Raw genomic sequence first — 18,984 nt, forward strand, 5'->3', positions numbered from 1 at the left:
ATACGTTCAACCAAAAAAAAATGATAATGGAATAATTCAAGAATTAAATTTTTGTTGTTGTATTAATTTTTTGTTATTGTTTTTTATACCCTTCACCACACTGTGGTACAGGGTATTATGTCTTTGTGCATATGTTTGTAACAGGCAAAAGGAAACGAGATAGACACATGGTTCCTTTTGAGAATATGCATAGAATCACTTTCTGAGTCGATTTATGCATGTCCGTCCGTCCGTCCGTCCGTCCGTCCGTCCGTCTGTCCGTCTGTCCGTCTGTCCATGTTAAATTGTAAACAAAGTACAGGTCGCATTTATGATCCGAATTGGATGAAATTTGGCATAGGTCACTTATTCGGCCCAAGGACGAACCCTATTGAAATTGGGAAAAATCGGTTCAGATTTAGATATAGCTCCCATATATATATTTAACCGATTTAATGTAAACGGTCCCTATATATCTTTCGATTTGCACGAAATTTGGTACAGCCTAATCATTTAGGTCTAGAATGATGTCTGCCAAGTTTCGTGAAAATCGGTCCAGATTTAGATATAGCTCCCATATATAGTTTCGTCCGATTTCATGTAAATGGTGCCCCAAAGTCCCTATATATCTTTTGATTTGCACGAAATTTGGTATAACGTGCTGAATTAAGCCTAGAGTGATGTATGCCAAGTTTGGAGAAAATCGGTCCAGATTTAGATATAGCTCCCATATATAGTTTCGTCCGATTTCATGTAAATGGTGCCCCAAAGTCCCTATATATCTTTCGATTTGCACGAAATTTGGTACAGCCTAATCATTTAGGTCTAGAATGATGTCTGCCAAGTTTCGTGAAAATCGGTCCAGATTTAGATATAGCTCCCATATATAGTTTCGTCCGATTTCATGTAAATGGTGCCCCAAAGTCCCTATATATCTTTTGATTTGCACGAAATTTGGTATAACGTGCTGAATTAAGCCTTGAGTGATGTATGCCAAGTTTGGAGAAAATCGGTCCAGATTTAGATATAGCTCCCATATATAGTTTCGTCCGATTTCATGTAAATGGTGCCCCAAAGTCCCTATATATCTTTCGATTTGCACGAAATTTGGTACAGCCTAATCATTTAGGTCTAGAATGATGTCTGCCAAGTTTCGTGAAAATCGGTCCAGATTTAGATATAGCTCCCATATATAGTTTCGTCCGATTTCATGTAAATAGTGCCCAAAGTCCCTATATATCTTCTGATTTGCACGAAATTTGGCATAACGTACTGAATTAAGCCTAGAGGGATGTCTGCCAAGTTTGGAGAAAATCGGTCCAGATTTAGATATAGCTCCCATATATAGTTTCGTCCGATTTGATGTAAATGGTCCACCAAAGTCGCTAAATATCTTCCGATTTGCACGAATTTTGGCATAACGTACTGAATTGAGTCTAGAATGATGTCTGCCAAGTTTCGTGAAAATAGGTCCTGATTTAGATATAGCTCCCATATATAGTTTCGTCCGATTTCATGTAAATGGTGCACCAAAGTCCCTATATATCCTTCGATTTGCACGAAATTTGGCATAACGTACTTAATTGAGCCTAGAATGATGTCTGCCAAGTTTCGTGAAAATCGGTCCAGATTTAGATATAGCTCCCTTTTATTATAGATTGATTTTAAGTAATTGACGTACTAAGGAACCAATTGGAATAAAACGTTCTGAAAGTTGTATAACCTAACCTGTGACAAGTTTGTTTGAAATCGCTCAATATTTGGATAGAGCTTCCATATATATTTTCGCCCGATTTCTAGTAAATTGGGCATCAAACTCCTCATGTTAGTCAGATTGACATCAAATTTTGCACAACTTAAAAAATTGAGCATAGAATTACGTATTTGCGTTTTCTAGAAGTGCAGACATAGCCCAACGGATGACCTATTTATATTTGTTTGAAGTCGATTGACATACTTTATGGATAGATCTAGGTAGATTCACATTTAGATAAATATCACATTTTTTTCATCCAATTTTATGTTATAGTCCTGCTTAATATACCCATAGTGGTGAAGGGTATCATATAGTCGGCCCCGTCCGACTTTACTACTTTCCTTACTGGTTTTTAGTTTAATTTCTTATTTATTTTTTTGTTATTATTTTTTTTATTTATTTTTTTTCTTGTCTGTGTTTTATCACATAATATTATTTTGTCACGTTCACTAGTTTTTTTTTTTTTTTTTTTTTTTTGTTAGCTTCTTTGTCACTAATTTTTTGAGGGTGTCAGTTTTCTTTCTGATTATAATTTTTTCAATTTTTTATTTTTTTATTATTTTAATTTTTTTTATTATTTTTTATTTTTTTTTAAATTTTTTTTTTTGCAAAATTTATATTTAAAATCGTAAATTAATTTGTTTGTGCTATGATAATTTATGTTTTTGAAATTGAAATCTGCATTTTAATTTGTCTGCCGTCTTTTTTTCCAATTTGGCTTTAAGGCCTTACAACAAAGTAATAAAATAAGTGATTGATCACTTGCGTGTGTGTGTATGTGTGTTTGGTTGTCCGAGCTTGGGTTTTTCATTCAAGTTGTTTTGCTGACAGTTGTTGTATTTTAAATTGAAATTTATATCGAAAATTAAAAGAAGAAAAAAAAAACTATTTTAGTGGAGTAACAATTATAGAGGTTTTTTACAATAATTTACTACTAAGTGGACATGAATGGGTCTTCCGCAATAGACAACCAGTAAGGAAAGTAGTAAAGTCGGACGGGGCCGACTATATGATACCCTTCACCACTATGGGTATATTAAACAGGACTATTAACATGTAATTGGATGAAAAAAAGTAATATTTATCTAAATGTGAATCTACCTAGATCTATCCATAAAGTATGTTAATCGACTTCAAACAAATATAAATAAGTCCGTTGGGCTATGTCTGTACTTCTAGAAAACGCAACTACGTAATTGTATGCTCAATTTTGTGCGTTGTGCACAATTTGATGTCAATCTGACTAACATGAGGAGTCTGATGCCCAATTTACTTGAAATCGGTCGAAAATATATATGGAAGCTCTATCCAAATATTAAGCGATTTCAAACAAACTTGTCACAGGTTAGGTTATACTAATTTCAGAACGTTTTGTTTCTATTGGTTCCTTAGTACGTCAATTACTTAAAATCAATCTATAATAAAAGGGAGCTATATCTAAATCTGGACCGATTTTCACGAAACTTGGCAGACATCATTCTAGGCTCAATTCAGTACGTTATGACAAATTTCGTGCAAATCGAAAGTTATGTAGGGACTTTGGGGCACCATTTACATGAAATCGTACGAAACTATATGTGGGAGCTATATCTAAATCTGGGCCGATTTTCTCGAAACTTGGTAGACATCATTCTAGGCTCAATTCAGTGCGTTATGCCAAATTTCGTGCAAATCGAAAGTTATATAGGGACTTTGAGGCACCATTTACATGAAATCGGACGAAACTATATATGGGAGCTATATCTAAATCTGGACCGATTTTCTCCAAACTTGGCAGACATCACTCTAGGCTTAATTCAGTACGTTATGCCAAATTTCGTGCAAATCAAAAGATATATAGGGACTTTGGGGCACCATTTACATGAAATCGTACGAAACTATATATGGGAGCTATATCTAAATCTGGACCGATTTTCTCGAAACTTGGTAGACATCATTCCAGGCTCAATTCAGTACGTTATGCCAAATTTCGTGCAAATCGAAAGTTATATAGGGACTTTGAGGCACCATTTACATGAAATCGGACGAAACTATATATGGGAGCTATATCTAAATTTGGACCGATTTTCTCCAAACTTGGCAGACATCACTCTAGGCTTAATTCAGTACGTTATGCCAAATTTCGTGCAAATCGAAAGTTATATAGGGACTTTGAGGCACCATTTACATGAAATCGGACGAAACTATATATGGGAGCTATATCTAAATCTGGACCGATTTTCTCCAAACTTGGCAGACATCACTCTAGGCTTGATTCAGTACGTTATGCCAAATTTCGTGCAAATCAAAAGATATATACGGACTTTGGGGCACCATTTACATGAAATCGTACGAAACTATATATGGGAGCTAAATCTAAATCTGGACCGATTTTCTCCAAACTTGTTAGACATCATTCTAAGCTCAATTCAGTACGTTATGCCAAATTTCGCGCAAATCGAAAGATATATAGGGACTTTGGGGCACCTTTTACATGAAATCGGACGAAACTATATATGGGAGCTATATCTAAATCTGGACCGATTTTCTCCAAACTTGGCAGACATCACTCTAGGCTTAATTCAGTACGTTATACCAAATTTCGTGCAAATCAAAAGATATATAGGAACTTTGGGGCACCATATACATGAAATCGGACGAAACTATATATGGGAGCTATATCTAAATCTGGACCGATTTTCACGAAACTTGGCAGACATCATTCTAGACCTAAATGATTAAGCTGTACCAAATTTCGTGCAAATCGAAAGATATATAGGGGCCGTTTACATTAAATCGGTTAAATATATATATGGGAGCTATATCTAAATCTGAACCGATTTTTCCCAATTTCAATAGGGTTCGTCCTTGGGCCGAATAAGTGACCTATGCCAAATTTCATTCAATTCGGATCATAAATGCGACCTGTACTTTGTTTACAATTTAACATGGACAGACAGACAGACAGACAGACAGACGGACAGACGGACGGACGGACGGACATGCATAAATCGACTTAGAAAGTGATTCTATGCATATTCTCAAAAGGAACCATGTGTCTATCTCGTTTCCTTTTGCCTGTTACAAACATATGCACAAAGACATAATACCCTGTACCACAGTGTGGTGAAGGGTATAAAAATATATATTTTTAAAAGCCTTGGATTCAAAACGATATTTTAAATTTTGTGGGAGTTACTGAAATAAAATAAACCAGTGGGCGGAGCAGTATAGTCGGACGGGGCCGACAATATGATACCCTACACAACTTCCACGAAAATCTAACTTTCTGGGGTTCTATATTCTGAGCATGGGCAATATTCCCTTCACCGTGGGTTGTCTTGCGATGTTAGGCTTTCAATTGTGGTCTATAATACAAATAATACAAAAAATTAACTTCTCGGTTCAGTTCATCCCAAAATTATTATCTGATCATCAGCGAAAATTATAGGCGTTGTCCTTGACCATACATGGATCCTCATGGAAAATTTCAAAGCGATCAGAGCTATATTTCCGCCCTCTAGTATGATAATGGGTTACTAAATAATATCTGAATACGTAAGAACCTGTAAATATTTAAGTGTAACTCCCACATCCGAGAACATACGACAATATAATTGGTATCAATTTAAAGGTCAACCACTCTTCTTGAATATACTATCAACTTCTCGGGTCTATGTCCTTCGGGAGTTAATATATACGCCATAGAATATAAATTTTGTAAGTTTTGACACAAAAGTCAGGGACCATTTGACCCGCTAAATATTGGCCGATCTATATCAAAACAGGCATGCTCATTCTTTGGCCCGATCCCTTACTCCATGCAAAATTTCACGATGTTCGGGCCTTAATTGCGGCTTCTGGAGCGACCAGAAAAACCGACAAAAATTTAGTATTTGGTCCATTTCATCCCCTAAATATTAACCGATCTTTACCAAAAACAATAGGGGTCTTCATTGGACAGAACCCATCCTTCATGCTAAATTTCGTGAAGATTGGTCCATAACTGTGGCCTGTATCGTATTTACAAATTATAATGGACAGACGGACGGACGGACGAACACACATGTCTAGATCGACTCAGCTAGTCGAGATATGATGATCGGTATACTTTAAGGTGGGTCTAGGACCAATATTTCGCGGTGTTACAATCTCTTGGGGCTGCACAAAGCTATTATACCCTGACAACATAGTTGTGTAGGGTATAAAATATATATTTGAGACCCTTACAAGGAATTTTTGAAGAATATTTTTTCAAGGACTTATGAAGGATTTTTAAAAAAGATTGTTTTAAGTAGCCACAAGACGTAGATCTTAAAAAGACTATTTTTCAAGTAGCCAAAAGGCGTGGATTTAGACCCTATCTTTAGAACAATACTACGTACAATTATTGAATAAAATCGGCTATTCAATTCGGTATTCCAATTAAATGTACATGCTTTCAAAATCTTGACCCTTTACATTTAGAAGTACGAAAAGAAAAATTTCGATCTATGCTTTTTATACCTCACACAACTATGTTGTCAGGGCATTATAGCTTTGTGCAGCCCGAAGAATTTGTAACGCAGCGAAATATTGGTCCTAAACCCAACTTTAAGTATACCGATCGTCATATATCGACTAGCTGAGTCGATAGACATGTGTGTCTGTCCGTCTGTCCATTATAATTTGTAAACACGATAGAGACCACAATTGGTTAATATTTAAAGCATGAAGGACCAAAAATTTTATTTTTGTCTCTTTCGCTCTAGAGGCCACAATTATGACCCGATCATCACGAAATTTTATACAGAGAAAGAGGTATGACCATAAAATAAGCTTTATTGTTTTAATGAATATCGATCAATATTTAGCGCGCCAAATGAAATACAATTTTTGTGTGAAAAATTAAAAAAAAATTATCCTACGGCCTATATATTTACTCCTGTAGGATATGGACCCTCCAAGTTGATTTTATACACTGGAAGAGTGTTTGACCTTTAAATTGATACCAATTATATTGTTGTATTTATTCCGATGTGGGATATGTAAATATTTACAGAGATCTACCTATTCTGATTACAATTACCATACTATGGTGCATATATTTTGCGCTGATCGATTTGAAATTTTACACGAAGTTCCGGTTATGGTCAAGGACGACGACTATAATTTTCAGATATGATCAGATGACATTTAAGGGATGAAGTGGAACAAAAACTTGATTTTATTGTATGTTTTTTTCAAGTCGTCGCAATATAGGCACATTAATAAGCCAAACATCGGTCAATATGATCGGTCAATATTAAGTTATAACAATTTCGGTACGTTTAGTTTCTATCAGCCATATATTGGTTTCGTGGTGCGTCAATTACTTCATATCAGCTATATCTATCAGCACACAAAATTCTGGACTAAATTCAGTACGTTATGCCACATAAAAACTTTGGCATATTATTTACATTAAATCGGACGAAAAATATATATCTAGATCTGAACCGATTTTCACGACATCGCTCTAGGCTCAATTCAATACGTCATGCCAAATTTCGTGCAAATGGGAAGATATATAGGGACTTTGGTGCACCATTTACATGAAATCGGACGAAACTATATATGGAAGCTATATCTAAATATGTGCCGATTTTCATGAAACTTGGCAGACATCATTCTGGACCTAATTCAGTACTCTGTGCCAAATTTCATGCAAATCGAAAGATACAGAGGGACTTTGGTGCCCCATTTACCTTAAATCGGACGAAAATATATATGGGAGCTATATCTAAATCTGAACCGATTTTCATGAAATTTGAAACACATCTTTCTAGACTTAATTCAGTACGCTATGCCAAATTTCGTGCAAATCGAAATATATATAGGGACTTTGGTGCACTATTTACCTAAAATCGGACGAAAATATATATGAGAGCTATATCTAAATCTGAAACGATTTTCACGAAATTTTACACACATCTTTCTAGACATTGTTTATGACGCTATGCCAAATTTCGTGCAAATCGAAGGATATATAGGTACTTTGGTGCACCATTTACATCAAATCGGACGAACATATATATGAGAGCTATATCTTAAACTGAACCGATTTTCACGACATTTAAAACACATCTTTCTACACTTAATTCAGTACGCTATGCCAAATTTCGTGCAAATCAAAGGATATATAGGTACTTTGGTGCACCATTTACATCAAATCGGACGAAAATATATATGAGAGCTATATCTTAAACTGAACCGATTTTCACGAAACTTTGCACACATCATTCTAGACATAATTCAGTACTCTGTGCCAAATTTCGTCCAAATCGAAGGATATATAGGGACTTTGGTGCACTATTTACCTAAAATCGGACGAAAATATATATGGGAGCTATATCCAAATCTGGACCAATTTTCACGAAACTTTGCACACATCATTCTAGACCTAATTCATTACGCTGCGCCTAATTTCGTGCAAATCGAAAGATATATAGGGACCGTTTACATTAAATCGGACGAAAATATATATGGGAGCTATATCTAAATCTGAACCGATTTTTCCCAATTTCAATAGGGTTCGTCCTTGGGCCAAATAAGTGACCTATGCCAAATTTCATCCAATTCGGATTATAAATGCGACCTGTACTTTGTTTACAATTTAACATGGTCAGACAGACGGACGGACGGACATGCATAAATCGACTCAGAAAGTGATTCTATGCATATTCTCAAAAGGTACCATGAGTCTATCACGTTTCCTTTTGCCTGTTACAAACATATGCACAAAGACATAATACCCTGTACCACTGTGTGGTGAAGGGTATAAAAATATTCTACGCCTTCTGTAGACCCTTGAATATATTCTTATAAAAACTATGACTTCATAGGGCCTTGAAAAAATATTTATATAAAAATTACGCTTTTTGTAGGGCATTCAGAAATATTCTTATAAAAACTACGTACTGTAGGTACTTGAAAAAATATTCTTTAAAAATTTACCCCTTGAAAAATATTCACTAAAATTTACATGGCTATCTTTAAAGCTTAATTATTGAAAATTTTTTTTTTTTATTTTATAGAAAATATTTTATTTTATTTATTTTTTTTTCAATGTTCATCCGAAAATCTCATTAGCCACTAACTCGCCCAAAGTCACATTTAAATTTTAGGTAATCTATCAAAGTCTCCAACATAAATCTGCACAATGACCTCAGGATACAAAACATGACTTTCAATCAATTTGACAATATAAATCTATGTATCTGTGTGTAAATCTATGTATGTATATTTGTTTAACAATGTTCAAGGACACTTCTTAAAGTTTCCATAAAAAAAATCTCTTACTTATGTTAATCGCAACAAAGTTGCATTTTAGACACATTACAATTGTCATTCATCATTCCATGACCTATGTGTGATTGGTTGAATTGTTGCCAGAACAGCGCAGATTGTTTGTTGTTTGAATTCGGAAAACAAATGTTGCAATGAAAATTGTAATCAGGCCAAATATGGAACAATCGAAATCATTGAATATTTAAGAAAATAAAATATATAAAAAAAACTTTTTTCAAACTTCATTTGCAGGAATACAAACAAATTATTGATGACGGGAGTTAAATAAGAAGTCTTTATTAGAAAACAAAGTTAAAAACAAACGAATAAAATTATGGTGTAGTCTATATTTAAATGCAAAATTTCAACACGCTATTTCAAATTCATGAAGGTGTTGATCGTATTTTCCAGCCGAAGTGACTATTATTTGGTATTTCAGCTTCCTGATCGTTTTAGAATTTTAGATCAGTTCAAGTAGGAATCAACAATGTAGGTCCATGTTTTAATATAGCCTACATATTAAAGTACTGACTGATTTTACATAGTTTCAATACGCACCTCAGTTTAATTTTAGTATAATAAATATAGACTGTCCGTCCGTCTGTCTGTATGTCCATGTTAAATTGTAAACATGGTACAGATCGCAATTATGATCCGAATTTTTTTCATTCCGTTCGTAGCTCATCGAAATATTCATTTTCGACCCTATAAAGTGTATATATTCTTTATCAGGGTAAGATTTTAAGACGATCTAGCCATGTCCGTCCGTCTGTCTGTCTGTTGTAATCACTCTAGCCTCTAAACGAATTGAGATAGATCGCTAAACTTTTGCATAGAGTCGTCGTTTAGGCATAGCTCCCATATAAGGGTGTCATCCAATCTTTGGGGTTCTTGAGCGCGTTTTCAACCGAATTCCTTGAAATTTGCTACATTGGGTTCTTATTGGATACTAAATGTCTCCACAAAAAAATTATAAATATAGGTCCATATTTTCTGGTAGCCTCCATATAACAGTACGTCCTAATTTTCAGTATTTTGGGGGTTTTGGTCGTATTTTTCCTCCGAATTGGCTGTAATTTATTATTTTGAGTTCTTAATAGGTACCAAATCTCTCTAAAAAAAATTATGTATAAAGGGGTATTTTTTTGGGTACCCCCATATAAGGGTACACCAAATTTTCGGTATTTTGGGGTTCTTGAGCGCGTTTTTCAACCGAATTTGTTGAAATTTGCTACATTGGGTTCTTATTGGGTACTAAATGTCCCCACAAAAAATTATAAATATAGGTCCACTTTTTCTCGTAGCCCCCATATAACGGTAACACCCAATTTTCAGTATTTTGGGGGTCGTATTTTTCCGCCGAATTAGCTGTAATGGACCTATATCCAAAAAAATTATGGATATAGGTCCATTTTTTCGGATAGCCCCCATATAAGGGTACACCAAATTTATGGTATTTTGGGGTTCTTGAGCGCGTTTTTCAACCGAATTTGCTAAAATTTGGTATTTTGTAGTCGTATATGGTAACAAATCTCCCTACCAAATATTCGCCCACTTTTTGGGGTAGTCGGATTATCTGATTTTTTCCGCGTTTTGAGTTTGGTTTTAAGACTCTGTTGTAATTATTTAACCTGCGGAGGATAGCGGGATAAAAAATTAGAACGTAAGGTTCGATATTGAACTATAGCCGCATTTAGACCTAGCCCCTGTGTAGATGTTTCAGAAGGAGTGGATCGTTATTCACCATTTTCAAATTTGAATTATCAATTCAAAAATTTGAATTATTGTTTACCTTATGTTTTACATAATCCGTTTTTAGACTTGTCGGTGTAGGTCCTCTTTTTGGTATGTTCCCTATAACTGTCAGTATATCTATGGTGGAGGGTATCCAAAGTTCGGAACTTAACGCTTTTTCACTTGTTTTATAATAATATAGTTATCAGATTTGTTCCGTGTGTTAGGGTTGGGTAGTCGTTACGGGGAATAGTCAATTTTTACCCTACAAAGACTATTTAGCCATCTGTTGTAAGCATTCCGCCGTCTAAAGATATTGTGATAAAAGAAAACACTAACATGACGATAATGAAATATATCGGCATATATTTAGGCATCTCCTCAATATAGTGATACCTCCTGAAGGAAAGAATTGAGATAAACAATTAAAATATTGGGTCCAATATTGGCATAGTCCTCATATAATGATATCCCCAAATATTCACTATTTCCAACACTATGTAATCCATATTGTTACCCCTTCAGGCATAGCCGCATATAACTTTGTAATCTAAATTACAGTAGTTTGAGGATTTTATACTCTACCATGCGTTATCAGTATCAGTCCACTTTTTGGATCTTACAGATTTTAGGAAAATTCCCATTAAAAATTGCTGAAGTTTGTATTTGGTGTACATAATGGTTTACATAAATCGGTTTGTAGAATTATCGGTATATGCCCATTTTTTGGTATGTTCCCAATATTTTAATTGCATGTATCTGTCAGTATAACTATGGTGGAGGGTATCCAAAGTTCGGCCCGGCCGAACTTAACGCTTTTTCACTTGTTTATATTAAAATAGTTATCTGATTTATTCCGCCTTTTGAGTTTGGTTCTAAGACTCTGTTGTAATCATTTCTCCTGCGGAGGATATCGAGATAAAAAATTATAATGTATGTTCGATAATGAACTATAGCCGCATTTAGACCTAGCCCCTGTATGGAGGTCCCATCATTGAATTTGAACTAAGTTTTTCTTTTAAGAAATAATAATATGGGCAAAGTTTGGATAAAATCTAAATTTTCTGAAACGGATTTGGTCCAAAGAAACATGGGGTCTAGAACCAATATTTCGAAGAGGCACATTTTCACCGTGTTAAAGTATATACACTCTCATTAGGCATTAGGCTGAGGGTATAATAACCAATAAAAATTCCGAAATTTGTATTATGGTTTACATAATCCCTTTTTAGAAATGTCTGTATAGCTCCACTTTTTGGTATGTTCCCTATATTTTCATTTCTAGTACCTGTCAGTATATCTATGATGGAGGGTATTTTCACTTGTTTTTTTTTTAATTTTTATGTTATTGAAAATTTTTCAATTTTATTTCTTAATAAAAATTTGTATATGTTTTATAACATTTGTATTCCATATTGTTAAATTATGTTTTTAATTTATTATTATTTTTTTATTTTTGGATTTTTATAATTATTTTTTTTGTTATGGTTTTAAATTTTATATATTAATTTCAATTAAATTTCTCCATTTTTAGGACTAACATTTTAAAAATGTTCACCTTTATTTTTAAAGTTTAATTCATTTTTTAATTTTTATTTTTTCATTTATTTATTTTTTTGTTAATATTTATTTTTAATTTCATGTTTTAATATTTTGTAATATCTTAAATTATTTTTTGTTTTATATTTAAAATTGTTATTTTCTTTACATTTTATTTTTTCTTTATTTAAATATTAATTTCGAATATTGTCACTCCACAAAAATAAAAAAACATATTTTTTTAAACAACCTTGCAGTTGATTATTAAATTTCTCTTACACAAAAAAAAAACAATATTTTTAAAGATTTTTTGTTTTAATTTTTAAAGCACTGCCACAAACTTCTTAATCCTCTTAGCTTCTGATTTGTACTGAAATCTGTTTGAAATTTGTAATATCTGAAGGAGCCCCTTGTAGTTACAACAATTTGTTCCACTTGAAAATAATCCGTTGTTTCTTTTTTAATATTATTGTTTTTTAATACCTTTTTATCAAATTTCAATCAAAATTGTTTTATTGTTTTGTTTTTTCTCCAGATAAAAATCCGATACTTTGTTTAATTTTACACAGTTTATGTTGTTTTAATCAAAAGGGAAAAATCTCTGAAATTTCTTTAAAATTTTCCTTTAAAGAAAAAGTGGTCACTTTTATATTATTTTGAAAAAAAAAATATTCCCATAAATTCCACTACAAATATTGAGTGGGCTGGTTGGCCACTCACTCACTGTTTTGTGATTTGTTTTGTTTTATTGATTTCGAATCAAAAAACGCCTCAGCCCCAATATTTACGATGCACTTTTGAAAAATCAAATACAGCGGCACGCTGAAAACCCCTTAAAGATTCGGAGCCTGATAGGCTTAATTACATGCTTCATTTTCAAAAAGAGCGGTCATAAATTTCAATTTGTTGTTTTTTATTTGATTTTTGATTTTTTTTTTCATTTTCAATATTTTATGTTTCACAAATTTGTTTTCAATTCCGTGTGGTGTTTTTGTTGTTTTTGTTTTCACTTTCATTCATTGAATGTTTTGTTTTGATTCGAGCTTCTTACATTTTTATGGGCGATTTTTTTTATTTTTGATTTTTCACTTTGTTCGGAGCTTTGTCACTAAATGATCGCTGATCATTGACGGCCGCCGATCATCGTTATTTTTTATATTTATCCTCGGTGTCTAATGATGCACATAACATTTCACGCTGATCACTTTCGGCGTATAAATGTCCAATAATCGCGCTTTTTATAAAGGCTTGGCCACTTCGTATTTTTGCGGCTGATTCGCGAGACGACGGCGGCGGCGGCTCTATAAAAACCACAATGTATCAATCACCATAAAGCCGATGATGATGGCCTATCATTCACGGCTAGATTACGATCACTTGTTGCCACAACTAGACGAAACTTAATAAGAAGCAGCCGAAGAAGAAGAAGACTTAATAAGCTTCGACGATTTATTTGATATCCAGTTTGGGTTACACGCGTTTCCGATTGATGATGACGACTGGCGATTTTTAGCGCGACAAATTTGTTGAGCTGTCTGTTTATGAAGTGAATTGACTGACTCGTAGTAAAAAAATCCAACACAAGAAAATTACGCGTCACCCAAGCTCTTGGCAAGTTTGCAACATGAAACGATCTTTGAGCGAATGAATGGTTCGGAAAAAAAATAAAAACAAAATCTACAGGCGGCTGCTGGCTGGATGGCTAGCTAGCTCGATGGCAGTCGTCAGGCTGCTTGTTTGGTTGAGGTTTGACTATTTCGACGTTTTGACTATTGCGTTACGTTCGTCGGAGCGTTGTTTCATACCGATCAAATTGCGCTGCTGACGCTACGTTCCTGCTATTGCGACAGAAGTTGCTGTGCTGTGCTCCGATCGTCGTTGTCGTTGAGGGTTTCTCGAAGATATGAAAAAAAAACACAATCATTTGCCGCACTATATTGAATGACTCCAACCACCCCAACTACCCCCCTCCGTCACCACCTCCCCCACCACCTGCTACCCTGCTCACGTTTCCATTTGTGAGTAGTTTATGATTATGGTTTCAATTGTAAATTGCTTCTAGGAGCGAGCATTCGTTCAGTTCGTGCCTCTGTCATTCAGTGTATGCTCTGCCCTCGATTGTCGTTGAGATTTTGCCAGCGCCGTCGTAAGCGTAACCGACTTCGACGCCACCACCACCACCATCACTTGACGCGTTTTGTTATTTTTTTTTATTTGTTTTACTTTTCGAGTGTCTGATTGTCGGTCTGTCTGTCCATCGGACTGTCGAAGTTGTTGTGCTTTGGGAATATTTTTTTGTATTGCCATTCAATCGAAGTTTTTTCGTTGAAATGTCTTCTGAATCGTTTTCTTCCAATTTTATGTTGTGTCCAAAAGAGTTACGACCCGTTGCACTTCGATTTATTTGTTGGGGGGAGCTGTGATGTATTTGTTGTTGTTGTTGTTGGTTCTCTTGTGTTCTTTGTGTCCAGCCATTACCGCACGCTTGACTTGTGGCTGGGGCCAGCAAATTTACAAATAGAGGGCCACCGGCAGCAGCATTTGCTTTTCTAGTGATCTTCGATGACTAGAACTTTTGAGACTGGACTAAGCAAGCACTTCATAAGCATGTGATTTACTCAAGTGTATGACAGAGAAAGAGAGTTGCCATATCGGGGTAAAAATTTTATTTACCAAAAAATTAAATCGGAACCGATTTTTTAGAACCTTAACACTCATTATTCTAGATTCAGTACGCTATGCCAAATTTCGTGCAAATCGGAGGATATAAAGGGAGGATATATAGGAGCTATATCGAAATCTGAACCGATTTTCACGAAATTTAACATATGCAATTCTAGATTGAATTCCATGCGCTATACCAAATTTCGTGCAAATCTAAAGATATATAGGGACTTTGTTGCACCATTTACCTAAAATCGGACGAGAATATATATGGGAGCTATATCGAAATCTGAACCAATTTTCCGAAACTTATCACACATCATTACAGACTCAATTCAGTATGCTATGCTAAATTTCGTGCAAATCGAAAGATATATAGGGACTTTGGTGCACCATATGTCTTAAATCGGACGAAAATATATGTGGGAGCTACATCTAAATCTGAACCGATTTTCACGAAACTTAGCACACATCATTCTGGACCAAATTCAGTATCAAATTTCGTGCCAATCTAAGTATATATAGCGACTTTGGTACACCATTTACATAAAATCGGACGAAATATATATGGGAGCTATATCTAAATCTAAACCGATTTACACAAAATTTAGCACACATCATTCTTGACCTAATTCAGTGCCCTATGCCAAATTTCGTGCAAATCGAATGATATATAGGGACTTTGATGCACCATTTACATAAAATCGGACGAAAATATATGTGGGAGCTATATCTAAATCTGAACCGATTTTCCCAAAACTTATTACACATCATTCCAGACTCAATTCAGTACGCTATACAAAATTTCGTGCAAATCGAAGGATATCGGTGCACCATTTACATAAAATCGGACAAAACTATATATGGGAGCTATATCTAAATCCGAACCTATTTTCACAAAATTTAGCACACATCATTCTATACTTAATTCAGTACGCTGTGCCAAATTTCGTGCAAATCGAAAGATATATAGGGATTTAGTGCACCATTTACATAAAATCGGAAGAAAATATATATGGGAGCTATACCTAAATCTGAACCGATTTTCACGAAATTTAGCACACATCGTTCTAGACTTCATTCAGTACGCTATGTCAAATTTCGTGCAAATCGAACTATATATGAGGACTTTGGTGCACCAATTACCTAAAATCGGACGAAAATATATATGTCAGCTATATCGAAATCTGAACCCATTTTCCGAAACATCATTCTTGACTCAAGTCAGTACGCTATGCCAAATTTCGTGCAAATCGAACGATATATAGGGACTTTGGTTCACCAATTACATAAAATCGGACGAAAATATATATGGGAGCTATATCTAAATCTGAATCGATTTTCACGAAATTTAACACATATCACTCTTGACTTGATTCAGTACGCTATACCAAATTTCGGGCAAATCGAGGTATATATAGGGGCTTTGGTGCACCATTTACATAAAATCTGACGAAAATATATATATATATATAGGAGCTATATCGAAATCTGAACCGATTTTCACGATATTTAACACAAATCGTTCTATACCTAATTCAGGACGCTATACCAAATTTCGTGCAAATCGAAGTACCATTCGGTGCACTATTTACCGTAAATCGGACGAAAATATATGTGGGAGCTATGTCAAAATCTGAACCCAATTTTCCGAAACTTACCGTCCATCATTCTTGACTCAATTCTGTACGCTATGCCAAATTTCGTGCAAATCGAAGGGTATAAAGGGACTTTGGTGCACTATTTACCTAAAATCGGACGAAAATATATATAGGAGCTATATTTAGATCTGATCCGATTTTCACGAAATTTAACACACATCGTTCTAGACTTAATTCAGTACGCTATACCAAATTTCGTGCCAATCGAGGTACCATTTGGTGCACCATTTACCTTAAATCGGACGAAAATATATGTGGGAGCTATATCTAAATCTGAACCGATTTTTTCCCAATTTCAATAGGGTTTGTTTTTGGGCCAAAGAAATGATCTATACCAAATTTCATCATTTCAAAAAAAATCCACTCCAAATTTTCTTAGTTCGACCAATTTGCCTCTAAAACCCAAAAAGTGGCAACTCTCTTCAAGTGTCTGGTATTAGTTTTCCCTCAATAAAATCGAAATGCAATAACTCTTTGGTAAAGTGTTATTCTGCTGCTGCTTCTTCTCTTCGATTCTGTCTTTTGTTTTGTTTTCACTTTAGGTTCTTCAAAACACAAAGCATTCTGTTGTAACCCCTACTCCCATCCCTCCCTAGCCCCGCATCGAACTTTTCGCATTGCTATTGAATAATTGTTTTGTGTGTGTGTGTTTTGGAACTGTTATCAGTGGCGCTATAATGTCGCCGTCAGCGACGCATACGATGGTCTCTCTCACATTCTCTGGCGCTCTGCCCTAGACACAGAACGCACACACGATCAGTCGTCGATCGATCGGATATTGAAGACAGTGGGCGCAAATAGCCGTTATTCTAGTGATGGACTTAGTTATGATAATCCAACGAAGCTAACGAGCCAGCCAGCCAGCCATGCGACCGATCGACCGACTAACCGATCAATCGTCTGCTGCCACCGACTGGCTGCACAATGGACAATTTGTCTTGTCGTCAAGAAAAACATTGCGTTGTTTGTAAACATTTGTGCGGAGGCATGCAAAGCTACCTATCTTGCGTAGCAGGGCAGGCAATTGCGTTTGGATCTACATACTTCGTGGTTTGCTTATGTTGGGTCGTCTACTGGGTTTTACGTGATGTGGTTCGTTCGTACTAAATATGGTGTTGTAAACGACAGTTGTATGACAACATGGGTCTTAGGCGCCACATGGACTTTGCAACACCTACATACGGCATGTATGTATCCAATGTGCGCTTTTCGAGGTGGATTACAAGGAACTCCATTTAAGGGGAAAACTGCTGAGAATTATTACAAAGGCTATGCATGGAGGTACAAATGTACACAGCTAATGTTCGACGTTTATTTGCTATAAAAGGGCCTTCAAAGTGCCGATCGCATGTTTGGGGTCTGGCAACATACGGGGAAAGTGAATTGTGGAAGGGGGATTTTTTTCAGAAAAAAATTAAATGAAAGTGAAGGAAGGTAAGGCACAGGGTATTATGTCTTTGTGCATACGTTTGTAACAGGCAAAAGGAAACGAGATAGACACACGGTTCCTTTTGAGAATATGCATAGAATCACTTTCAAAGTCGATTTATGCATGTCCGTCCGTCTGGTTATGTTAAATTGTAAACAAAGTACAGGTCGCATTTATTATCCGATTTGGATGAAATTTGGCACAAGCCACTTATTTGGCACAAGGACGAACCCTATTGAAATTGGGAAAAATCGGTTCAGATTTCGATATGGCTCCCATATATATTTTCGTCCGATTTAAGGTAAATGGTGTACCAAAGTCCCTAATATCTTTCGATTTGCACGAAATTTTGCACAGAGTATTGAATTAGGTCTAGAATTATGTGTGTCAAGTTTTCGGGAAAATCGGTTCAGATTTTGATATAGCTCCCATATATAGCTTCGTCCGAATTAAGGTAAATGGTGCATGAAAGTCCCTAAATATCTTCGATTTGCACAAAATTTGGCACAGCGTACTGAATTGAGTGTAGAATGATGTGTGCTAAGTTTCGCGCAAATCGGTTCAGATTTATATATATATCTCCCATATATACTTTCGTCCGATTTAGGGTAATTGGTGTACCAAAATCCCTATATATTCTTCGATTTGCACGAAATCTGGCACAGCGAACTGAATTGAGTATAGAATGATGTGTGCTTATTTTCGAAAAAAAATCCCTTCAGATTTAGATATACCTCCAATATATATATGTGTCCCAACCTGAATCGATTTTATGGTAAATAATGGACCAAAATCCCTATATATAATTCGATTTGCACGCATTTTGGCACAGCGTAATGAATTAGGTCTTGAATGATGTGTGTTAAGTTTCCTGAAAATCGGCACAGATTTGGATATAGCTCCCATATATATTGTTGTCCGATTTAATGTAAATG

This window comes from Musca vetustissima, unplaced genomic scaffold, assembly GCF_032173495.1.
Source record: "Musca vetustissima isolate MV318-11 ecotype Yass unplaced genomic scaffold, APGP_CSIRO_Mvet_v1 utg54544, whole genome shotgun sequence".
In the NCBI taxonomy this organism is placed as follows: domain Eukaryota; kingdom Metazoa; phylum Arthropoda; class Insecta; order Diptera; family Muscidae; genus Musca; species Musca vetustissima.